The sequence below is a fragment of the Carassius gibelio genome, chromosome B4 (assembly GCF_023724105.1).
Source record: "Carassius gibelio isolate Cgi1373 ecotype wild population from Czech Republic chromosome B4, carGib1.2-hapl.c, whole genome shotgun sequence".
Lineage (NCBI taxonomy): Eukaryota > Metazoa > Chordata > Actinopteri > Cypriniformes > Cyprinidae > Carassius > Carassius gibelio.
In genome coordinates, this window is record NC_068399.1 from 24328598 (window position 1) to 24341415 (window position 12818).

A 12818-nucleotide genomic window follows, 5' to 3' on the forward strand; every position below is an offset into this window, starting at 1 on the left:
TAAATTGAAAGCCATAATTCAATACCCTGCTAATGCTATGTTCCTTCTCATTTGTTTTCTGTGCTAGTGCATTTATCCCCCAGAATATAAAAGCATATTAATGCACAGTTTGAGATCTGCTGCTTTGGGTGTGTATTTGATTGAGATTTGTGGCACGGCGCTCGCTGCCAAGTAATAACATTACTGTTTTTGCCGCTGCATTAATCTGACAGTGTGTGGTTTCCATCATGCTAATCGGAGAAAATTACTTCCCTTCCATCTTCAGTTACTTAAAGGTTTTTTCTTATTAAACATATACATATGTTTTATTCATTGTTTACAGTCCATTGCATGTCATGTTTGTGTGCGGCTCATTTTCTTCTCGAAAGTGAACACCTAGAAAAAGTATCCAACTTTGTGGCAGGAGACAGCTGTTATCACAGTAAGATGTTATTGCATTGTTTTAATCTGTAGCCTAACTAACTTAATTTCTTCTGGTAAGCTCAGGGGGGCTTTTAGGAATGATGTGTGCTCAGGATATCAGTATCACCAACCCGTAAGCGCAGACTGATCCAAATCAGCTGCAAAGATGCTTTTCCATTACAGACGCTCACCTCTGACTCACAGGGAAGACACTGAAACTGTATTTTTGTCTCTCGTCATGGCCATGGTAACTGCTTGTCTATTAAGTTGTTGAACAGGAAATGATGTCATCAAGGATGCTAAACAGTGTCAATCAGTGTTAGAATTACTTTTTTTTTGTTTGATATGACTGATAAAACAACATTTGTGTTTGTTTATACAGCCACACATGTTCATATGCAATTCCTAAAGGAATAGCTCAGAAATAAAGATTTGGATCCATTGTAGTGAATGGCTGCCGTCAGAATGCGAGTCCAATCAGTTGATAAAAACATCACAAGTTAAAAATGTCTTAATGATGGAGTTGTTTCTTACAGACTTGCCAATTTTTGTTTGACAAAAACATTAATTGATGGACTGGTGTGGATTTTTTCCGACCATTATGATGTTTTTAGCAGCTGTTTGATTTCTTATTCTGATGGCATCCATTCACTGCAGTGGATCCATTGGTCTGTTTTGATGAAGAAACAAACTCACATCTTGGATGGCCTGAAAAAAATTGGGTTGAACTAATCCTTAAAATACAACTATTTGAGAAGCCCTGTTTTAACCCATCCTACATTAAGTGACGGTAGAGTGCAGTGATATTTATTATATTCTTCTTCATGTGCTGTAGCACCACTTTTTATGATTGATTGACTTTGAGTGATGTGCGCAGGAAAGAGAGATCCCCTCAGTGGAATAAGGAATAAGGGTGTCCATGCACATACTCCACACTCAATGCATTATTCAGACTGTGACGGAAGTGACAGTTGTCTCTTTTCTCTGAACAAGGCAAGCTGTGGTGTTTGTCGAGATTTATATTGCTCAGGTAATTAAAACATAATGTGTTACTTCTGATTAAAACATGAATTCACTTTGCTGGGTACAAGAGTAAATGCAGTCAGAGCATGATAAAAACGGTTACAAAATTTGCAGTTTACAGTAATTAATTACAAAATGAAGACAAGAATGTTAAGTGACAATGCATTTCATATGTCTTATCAAGGATGTATTCGAAATGTAATGCACTGAAGCCACAGTGAATTGTGAGCATGAATAGGATGAATTTTTATATTCAAATGTACTGTATTTAACAGTCTTGAAATACTGGGTAATGTATACAATTGTTTTGAAGACTCCTGATATTGAGTTTTAAATCTTGATTAGTCCCACGCTGTTTAAGCTATGGATATGAATTATACATCAAATCATGCTCCTGTTTTACAGTTTTTGTCCTTGCAAACGCCAAAGCAGGCAAAAAAGCCTATAAACGCACATCTAAAGAACAACTCGAGCCATAACTTGAGATAAACTTGCATTTTTTTTTTAATTTGATGGTATACTTGTATAACCTACTAGAAAAGGCAAGCAAATATTAATTTTGAACACCTGAATTAGGAGAGAAATATGCACAGATCAAACACTGTTTAACAAGCAAAAACCAAACTCCAAAACAGTTTTAAACAAATGTATTGGTGGATTTTGATGCAAGAGAATAACAAGGGATGGACCTTTTCTCTGGAGGAAGCATTACTATGGATTATGGACTCATATTTTGGCTGAAAGCATAGGATTAAATTTAAAACACCTTATTGATGGATTCGTTTTTTTAACTTTTCACAGCACAAGACACCTTGTTTAAGATTAAATACTGATATGTGTATGTGCAACAATCATTCAATTCACTTCAGGCTAAATACAATAACTGTCCTACTACATAAGCCTATATAATCATAAAATATAAAGCAGGTTGCATATGGGGTGCATTAACAATGAAAAAACCCAGCTGCGGTAACCTCAAGTGAAAAATGAAATGGTTTTCTTGAGTATTCTGCCAAGATCCTAATTGAATGGCATGTCCTTTTGAACTCAAATGTGTGTTTAGCCTTGAGTTTCTCAGTTCGGTGTAGAGCTTTCATCAGAAGCGCTCGAAGGCGTTCTCCATTGACTGCGGCGAACAATCGAGGTGGAAAAACGCAGCGGTGCTGTCATGTACCACAGGTTCATGAAACATAGATGTGATGACTTTGAAAGCCGGGCTCTCTGAAAAGGCTTCTCTTGTCCGTGATTCATTCTAACGGGCTCCTCCGGGGGCCACTCTCTTAATCTCCTTGCAAAACATTGTTACATGTTAAAGGACAAAATGTGGCGATGGGAACGGTTTCCGGCCATTCATTCTGGGTTCAACTGCCTTTAAATGCCATTTAGAAGTCTTGTTGTGCATTTCGTGAAAGGTCGACATTGCTCATTGGGCAGAGAAAGCGTGCCCTCCCGTGAGATGTCGTCCCGGGGGACTGATGGTTACTGCAGTGCTTCAGTGACACACATATCTGCACTAGCACAGGACACTGGAATGTGTCTCCTGTTTTGATAAATGAGGCCTCCAAACTCTCTGTGATTCAGCAGTGTAAGTCATTTTCACAATGCAAGTAATTGCCTCTTTTGTGCCTTTTGCCGTGAAACTATGATGGCAAATGTTGTTAGCGTTGGCCCTCTAAAATGTACACAAATTGAGGTGATGCTGGGAGGTTAGCAGGGTGTTGTTTTTATTCCCCAAAGGATTGGAGAGGACATCCACCTAACTGGATGTCAGAAACACATGTAAGATGTTGATCTTGCTTTGTTAGTTCCTATAAAACATTAAGAAAATGAGTTGATATATTTATAAATAATATTACAGGTACATAATATTGGTACATAATAAATAAAAAAATAACTGTTTAATGTTATATGTTGTGTATTTTATATATAACATACAGTGTGTCGTTTGGCATCCATTGCACAGATAAGTGAATGTCTATTTAATTATACCATTTTAATTTAATGTCATTTATATTTATTTATTTTATATAATTTTTTATTTGAATTTATTTTTTGCCATTATAATCCTAAAAGTCTTTCTGCATCCTTTGCAAAGATAAGCAAATGCATATTATATTTTATAATTATTTTTATATTTGTAGTTTATTTAATTTTATTTTTTACAGTATAATCCTGTATTATGATTCTTCTTCTCACAGTATTGCATCAATACTTATAGTCTGTTATTATATTTTATATTTTTGAGGGCATTTTTATGTTTTTCCTTTGCAAAGATAAGCAAATGCTTATTTAAAGTTACATTTAATTTTAATTTTTAAAATATGATTTCATTTTAGTTTTATTGTTTTATCCTTTTTTTCCCACTACCCTTTTATATTATAATTTTTCTTCTCATTATACACTTTGCACATTTGCTGCATGTTACTGTTATAGTTGGCGATTCCCAGCCCTAATGCTAACACTTTTATTCCTGTTTGTGTCTATTTTAGTTTTTGCTTGTAGACAGATGTAAGTATCCAGGTGTCCTGTTCTAGCACAGACGTCCCATTTGACTCCCCAATAGAGCACTTAGAACTGAAAAGCCTTTGATTCATCTTGATAACTCCTGACATGTTCGGCGTCTGCAGACCTTTCTGCTTTTACAACAAAATGCAGATCCTCCACTTGCAATGTCACCGGTGATAGATGAACAGGTAAAAATGGTATTATTGGCAGACCAACAATGACAGCGGTATATTTAAAAACATCTCTGGAGAAATATAAAGTATGCTTGCTCCCAAGGACATCTCAGAGCAGGAGCGAGGGAGGGGGGGAGGGAGGGAGGGATTAGAACTGAGCAGAGAGGAGAGAAATTGTGGGCAATCCGTACGTGGAAGACACAGAGGCTGTAAATTTAACCGAAGTGAAGCATATTGGGCAGCGCCATAGTCAGCCATCATTCCAGAGATTGCATCCTTCTCTCTTTTCATTGCAGCAAAGCACACAGTTCATTGCCATCTGCACGAATCTCTCACATTGCCACTTTGCAGGAGATTGGGTGAGCTCATAAACCACCGGGCGCCATGATATCTCAAGGGTAGATGACGGGAATTGGAATTGTGCCTCCTTGCTAAAATAAATGGGCTAATAACATTGCTATACCAATGTTTACTCACGCTTTCAGAAGTTAAAGTGATGTGATCCTGCAAATGATAACTGAAGTGTGAATTACGAACTGAAAACTTTGCTTTAAATGACTGCAGGAAGTGGGACTGTTAAAAAACCAGTTTCTGTGGAATGTTTCATCTACTTTTTGGTAAATAACTATAACTGTTTGTTTGGTAGCATTGTAATGGAAAGAAATTGAAGAAATTGCAGTTGCCCCCCCCAAAAAAAACCTTGTAATCATATCACATCAAACAATTTAGGGTGAAATAAGAAATTTAAAACTGTAGAAACTGTTTTAGAAGTTTAAGTTTTAATCATTACATTATGTTTGATGGTAGTGTGTGCAATGGAAAGAAATTGTGGCGAGGCATGTAAAAATACAGCTTTAGAAACCAAGAAGCAGCTGTTCTATTGAATGTCATGCCCATTATGTCTAAGCTGACAATGTTCCCACCCACTTTTCAGATCACCCTTATGCCCTTGGTAGCAAAAAATGCAAATGCATTATTATTCACATGTATGCAAATTGTGATTAAGTCATCTTAAAGGAATAGTTAATCATAAAAAAATGAAATCATATTTAGCTACTTTCCATGAAAATTAGTAGGAAACGGTCAAAGAAAGCCATGTTTTCAAAATGTTTGCATGTCCCATTAAAGGTTATAGTTACTTTTTTTAATTATTTACTTTTCATTTACTTTAAAATTGTTCCAAACCTGTATAAGTTTCTTTCACAACATTAAAGAAGATATTTTAAAGAATGTTATTAACCAAACCGTTTGACAGCAGCCATATGACTTCCATAGTATTTATTTCCATACTATGAAAGTCAGTGGCTACTGTCAGCTGTCTGGCTAATAACATTCTTCAAAATATCTACTTTTGTGTTCAACAGAAAAAAAGAAATGAGGTTAAAAGATAATGAAGACAATAAACATTTTTGGCTGTACTGTCCCTTTAAGTTCCTTGAGATGAGCTGTTCATTATGCATGCTTGCAAAGTTACTTGACATGGGTCCCAGCCTCTCCATCAACAGATAATTACCATGGTGTGAAATTTTACTGGTCGCCCACTCTGAATCCATCATACCTAGCTTAGCATTTTCAAAAAGCATTTGATACTTGCCTCACTTTAGCCTTTCAAAGTGGCTCTGCTCTTGAGAGATGTTAATCGCACGCGTCTCTCCAGTCATCGGTTATCGAGGTGGGGCGTTAACATTGATTTCCATTCAAGCAGCTTGGAAATCACGTTTCCTTCGCCCTGGTGTGCCCTACAATTATGAAGAGCCAAATACGGCATGTTTGCGTCTTCCTGGAGAAGAGGATTTAGAGTGAGTGTCACTGAAGTACAAGAGGAAAAGCTGACCAATTAGTGTACTGTAGTGAGCTGTGATGATAAGCTGTGTGATGGGACTTCATTTCCTGCCTTTGAGTGAGTGTCGCGTGACAGCGAGTAGATGCTCATTATAACCAGATGGATCCTTTATTGCTGCTCATCACACCAGTGCTTCAAACAATGTGAACGGCGAATTTGTTTGGAGGAGGTCATTTGGGCCAGACGTTGCTGCAGGCTTGTGTTCATTTCCAGATTCGAGGCCTATGATACTCACGCCTGTCCTCTTTTTTTCTGATCTGTTCACCCAGCATTGTGATTCAGGGCAGAGGTGAAATGGCTGCTGGGATTGTTTGAGACAGATGCTTTGAGGACATTCAGGTAGGTAAATAGATTGTTGATGTTTGTCCTTCAGAAGCAGCTTCTTTATCATGAATTTAACTATTCAGTGCAGTGCTAAAGGAGAGACGTTGTAAATCAGAGAAGTTATTTTCATGTGCAGTGCAGTAGAGTTAAAGGGGAATCTGAGGCTGTTTGATCTGAAATGCAAACTTTATTGTTGGTCTGTTTTCATCTTGTACTTTTAGGTCCGAAGCTGATATATGTTGTTCGTCATCATGAGTGAGTTGTAGAGGCAGGCTGTTTAGCACTTTTTACTAACAATGGAAGAGTTCATTTTTATAATGACAATATTGTAAAATAAGCAACCTAATAAACATTTACAAAATCAAATTAATCTATAAAAAAAAAAAATCACATTACAAAAAATTCAAATCCCAAACTTTTTGACATTATTAAATTTATTAATTGATTGTTGGATATTTCAAAAATTAAAAAAACAATTCATAAATCATCTTATGCATGATTTATTTTTAATCAGAGTAAACAACTTTGTTGATTGAATTTCATAAATATTTTCATTTTATTTTGAGAATGTAAATTAGATTTTGCATAAATGAATCAGATTTTGCTAATGTTTTTATATTTTAAATGTGAAGTGCATGAACTAATGTTATTTTCGTATTGTTTAACTATTATAGTATTTATTTGTTTATGATTAATATATTCATATTATTTATTAATATTTCACATTAGATTTATACATTTAATTTCAGCAATTTGACTTCTCTTTTTTTATTCACCTTTAATTAGTACTCAAAACTAAACTTATTTTAACTAATTTTAAAACTTAACACTGAACATTTTCTTAAGTTTAAAAACATTCTTTTTTTAAGAAAGTGGATTAGATTATGCATTTACAAATCAGATTTTGTAAATATATTAATATTTTAAATGTGAAGTTCATAATCCAGTGTTATTTTAATATTATTTCTGTTTTAAGAAAGCATTTATTATTTCATATTTGATAAATCTTTTAATAAATATGATTTATCAATATTTTAAATCAGCTTGCTTTCTTATAAGTTAAATTTTTAGAAATGTTACTGAATGGTTGAAGAAAAAAAATGATTTAGCTTTCCTTTATCTTTTATTTCCATTTCAGTCATTTTAGTATTTACATTTTCTTACATTTAAGGATTTAATAAAAAATGGTGTATTTTAAACAGTAAATAGAAATGAGCAATCATGCAAGTTAACAATAACAGCACTGAACTGGACCCCAGACCTCCTGTATGAAGTTGAGTGTGTCAAAACTGCTTTCAAACTCTGACAACAAAACTTGGATGTCCACCATAAGTCCTAGTATGAAATAAATTGCACACAAACTTCAATTCCGTATCAACTTGACATGTGGTGGCTCTCAAACACCAGCTAAAATGATATACGGCTGTACGAGAGCTTATCTGTTCTTTTTCACACGACTGGCCGCTCTATTTGTTTGTTCCTCTTTCCTCTCAGTGTCCATGTTTGAGTGAGTATCGGCATTGAGGAACAGACTGGATCCGTGTCTCCGCACAGCAACCTACAGCCTTGAGTAATGGAGGCCATCTGCTTCCAAAGAGCTCCGTCAGCAAAAAAGAGTCAGCCGAAAAGATTTCAATTATCAATATACCATTTAATACATCGCTGCAGGCCGAACAGTCTGGCGTTCAGACAGCGCGAGATGGAGGATGTTATTCCTCAGCTACATGGGTGGATTCTGCAACGCGGCACATTGGGGTTCAGAGCTGACTCTCATCTATAACACCGTGGATAAATGACCACGTCTGAGGAGAAGCAAACATCTCTGCACCTTAGCGGACCGGTTAGTGCAACTCTGTTTACTCACACAACAAACCCAGCAGTTTTTGATCACGACAAGGCGGTGCACGGTAGATACAGAGGCTTGAAATTGAACGAGTTTGATATGTAAAGTAAAACCAGTTAGAGGCTCTATAATGGTGTGCTGAACATCTTTTGATGCGTTCGTACATTTCTAAACAGATCTCTTCTAAACACCTGCTGAGATGAACAAAAGCTCTACAGAGAATTATAAATATATACGCTCTTTTTCAAGATTACATTTGCACTTGGAGTACTAAGAGATGTCTGATGATGGTAGATTCACTTTTTCCTTCTCCTGGCTTTCTGAATGAGAGAGCAACCCAATTACACAAATGACAGAAGACAACAGTGCCATTTAGAGAGTGTTGGCGCTCAGTGAGACACAATGAAATTCTGGGAATGGTTTCACTATGTCCCAAGATTGCATATATATATAAACTTTGTGTATATAAGCTGTCCTAATACATTTATTTGGAATGGAATTGAAATCGATAGATAGATAGATAGATAGATAGATAGATAGATAGATAGATAGATAGATAGATAGATAGATAGATAGATAGATAGATAGATAGATAGATAGATAGATAGATAGATAGATAGATAGATAGATAGATAGATTATTCTATCTGTTTTCTTTTTAACACAAGCAAAAAAGGCCTCTAACACTACTGTAGCTTGCGCTATTCTTTTTTCTTTTATATATAATAAAAACAACCTTGCTACGTGTTCTGCATTAATCTAACTGAGACTTGTCATAACATTTGCATATCATTGCTCTTTTTGTTGATTTTGATTGCTTCCATTGTATTCACTTGTTGGTGTCTGCTAAATGACTAAATGTAAATTTATGATAATTCTTGGTTACAGTGACACTAATAGTTCTCATTTCTGCCAGGAATGCAAAAACAAGCGGGAGTTAATTATATTTTGATCAGAATAACAACACTGTACATTCAATCATGTTTGCTTACATATTTTTTGATCAGTGCTTCAATAACTTTACTAAAGTGCACACATTAGGCTATGTATTCACATGTTTACTTCATATTTTATTAAATAAGAGACTGAAAACTGGAGTTATAAAGCTGGAAATGTATTACTCCACAGGAATAAATGACAAAAAAAAAAAAAAAAAAAAGTTATTTTAAATGTTAATAAAACTTTCTTGTTTTTACTATAATTTTTTTTTTTTTTCAAAAAATGCAGCCATGGTGAGCATAATAGGCTTTAAGAAAGATCTATATACATTTTAATTTAAATATTTGTATTTCATATTTTAAATGAATATTCAAATTTTAAAAGTGACAATAAATGGAAGATGAATGGTAAAAAGGGGGAGGGGGGATGCCGAACCAGTGAACTTTGATTCTTTTCACTCAGAGTATAAATACTGAATATAAAGATGGAGTCTGAATGGAATTGTGGGTATTGAGACTTGGCCCCGTGCCATTCTATAATAGTCAGCTGTGCTGTTGTTTTGAATTGTTTTTGTTTTTTTGCATTGGCTCTGTCATTATCCATCTCTCACGTCTCTGGCATTGAGGGGAGGTTTCACCTTCACAGTGAATATACTCAAGGAGTCTATTTAAGTTTGATATTGCACACCAACCAAGATACAAAGCACAGACTTACTCTTTCTGCTCACCTTCACTATGCTTTTCTTTCAGTGCTTCATGTGACCAATATATGAAGGCTCATATATTTTACATTACCGTATATATCATAATTTCTTCTTTCTGCAGAAGAGTTTACACCCGAATGCATCCTTGTCAGTACAAAAATTTCCATTAAAAATGCATTGTTTTTAGCTGAAAGCTGTAATAACGTGACATGAAATTTTAACATCCAACAATAAGACAAAACCCTCTGGAAAGGTTTATAAAAAATTCACAACATATAGACCTGTACACTTCACTATGTTTGATGGTAGATGCCATGCTTCAAGTGCATCATATTTCCAATTTTTCTTTCTTTTTCAATGTTTTCTATTGGGGTCAGCAAATAAATGGTATTGCATTTATTTACGTATTTACTTTGTGTGAGAGAGAAATAAATGCATTTATTCTGAATTAAATTGAACTAAGCGATGATAAAGAATTTAAATATTAAGATTTCTGTTTCAAATAACTGAGAAAAAAAAAAAAAACAATTCCCTTACCATTCTCACTAAAATGCTGATAACCAAACAGTTGCTGGTAGCCATTAACTTTCATAGTAAGGAAAAAAATACTACTGAAGTCAACTGTATGGTTCAAAATACCTTCTCTTGTCTTCAATTGTAGAAATATTTATAGAATTTATAATTAAATGTTTCCTAAAGGGATAGGGATAGGGATACCCAAAAATGGAACACAATTAAGATATTTTTGATGAAATCCGAGAGCTTTCTGACCCATAAAGAGCAAATATACTACCATGTTCAAGGCCCATGAAAGGTAGTAAGAACATCATTAAATAGTCAATGTGACATTAATGGTTCAACTGTAATGGTATGAAGTTACTAAAAATATTTGGTGCACAAAGTCTATGCTGGTCAGAGAGCTCTCGGATTTCATCAAAAATATCTTAATTTGTGTTTTGAACAAGAACGAAGGTCTTACAGGTTTAGAACGACACGAGGGTGAGTAATTAATGACAATTTTCCTTTTTTGGGTTAACTGTCCCTTTAAACACCACATTTGAATGTCAAAATGATTAAAAATCCCTCTAGAAAAGTTTACTAAGTTCACATCATACAGACCTGTAGCTTTTTAACATGTTTGCTGTTTGATGCCATGCTTCATATTTCCAAAGCGGCTATGATCAGGTTTTCCCCAGCATTTTCTCTTCCAACATCTGCTCCAGAGCCTCAAGGTTAGATTTGCCTCTAGGGTGTCCGGGATTTTTCACAGCATATGTTGTTTATGAGCAACTTCAAAACCAGCTGCCCTTTCCTTGGAACAAAGCCGTAAAGTTTACGGATTCGGTGTTGATCAGAGATACCAAAATGTCAGAGTCAACAGTGCACAACTGTATTACAACAGTGTTGTTGGGATTTTATTTATTACTTTCTCCTTTCAGACAAGGTTTCCAGTGAATCCCACTTGCATTTCTGTACAAAATGAGGCTCATGCATAATGGTTCCTGTTGGTCTTCAAAGCAATTTCAAGACAAATGATGGACTGCGCCGGTCTTTAAGCTACTGTCAGATAACTGTAAACACTGAGGGACATGAGGGACGTGTTTCTAATATACTGTATGCCAATTTGACTTTCTTCTTCTCCCAAGGACAGATTACCACCTGCTGAAAAAAACCCTATTTTATGTGCATGTTTATGGACAGCTGGACTCAGGAGACAAGCCTGATTGATGGCTGAGAGCTCTGGGGAAAAAGCTGCCCTACCCTCAGACACGCCTCTGGATCCATTTATCACAATCACTCACAGAAAGATGGAGGCATCGGCAGAAAAAAAGAAAAGTGAGACGGTGCTCTACGGACAAAACTGCGACCGGTCCACAGGCGTGCATCACGGAGGGAGGCTGAGAGATAATTGGACAGTTAGTGGAAGAAAACACTCCACCGAAGAGACAGTTTGGACAGGGAACACGGATGGACAGATGGATGGAGAGGAAAACTAGCAGACGAAGAGTATCAGAAGTGCAGGAAGCCTGCCCCGTCACTCCTGGGAGTCTGTTATTTCAGGTGACCACTGCCGTTTCTCAGTTCTCCTACAGAATATGCCGCTTATGAAGGTGAGCTGAACGCTTTCAGATGTGTCGGAGCATTTTCATAGTTTGGTCTCTTGGACATCCCGATCATTTGAAATGCAATTATGCTAATGGAAGTGGAGTTGAGGGTCAGCACGGCACTACTCCGTGAACGCTCTTCACCCTTGGAGTAATGAGGCTTAAAAGCATATCATCCCCACACTTTAATAGATGCGAGGTGGAGAGTTAGCAAGGCCCACGTCAGACAAAGAGCTTTTGAAAGTGTTTACCAGTCACAGCTGTATATGAGGTGCAAAGACAGGTCAAATAGACTTTCATTGTCTTACCTTCACTGTCCTCGTGCTGTACAACATACAAATTCCAAAAAGGGTTTCAGTGATACAATAGAAGAACCATTTTTGGTTCCTCAAAGAACCTTTCATTGATCAGTTCTTAAAAGAACAGTTTTTCTTAGCGTGAAGAACATTTTAATAATCTAAAGAACCTTTTATTTTTTTGGAGTGGAAAGTTTCCATGGAAGTTAAATGTTCTTCATCAGGCCACCAGTGCAAATAAAGCTATTTGAAAGAGTGTAATTGGAAATGTGACTATGTTTATTTGAAAGCCTGGAAGTGTCTTGGATCCTGGATCTTCCCGCCTTAAATTCACAGGATTGGTCGGGCTGGTAGGGACCATACTGTATATTTAGAGGAAACAATCTGGCATATGAGAAAATATTTTAACATAGAAAGAAATTACACTCTTCACATTTAATTTACACTTTCTTTACACTTATTTATTTATTTTTTCATCTTGATGTCCACATTTAATATCACATAAAGTTTTTTAGCTGTAAATAAGTGTTACTTGGCTATTTCCCACATTGGAAAATATTTGGATTAGAAGCAATTTTCACTCAGATATTGCTTGTAAATTTATTTCACAAATAATACAAAGAGGGACCAAACTGAATTAAACATAAATTCTTTAAGTAGAAA

The 12818-nt window shown here is 35.7% G+C and overlaps 1 long non-coding RNA gene across 1 annotated transcript in view; it reads left to right on the plus strand.

Moving 5' to 3' along the window:
* The window catches only part of LOC127956296 (uncharacterized), a 45380-nt gene that overhangs the window by 3123 nt on the left and 29439 nt on the right, over positions 1–12818 (plus strand). The gene's annotated exons all lie outside the window — the stretch shown is intronic.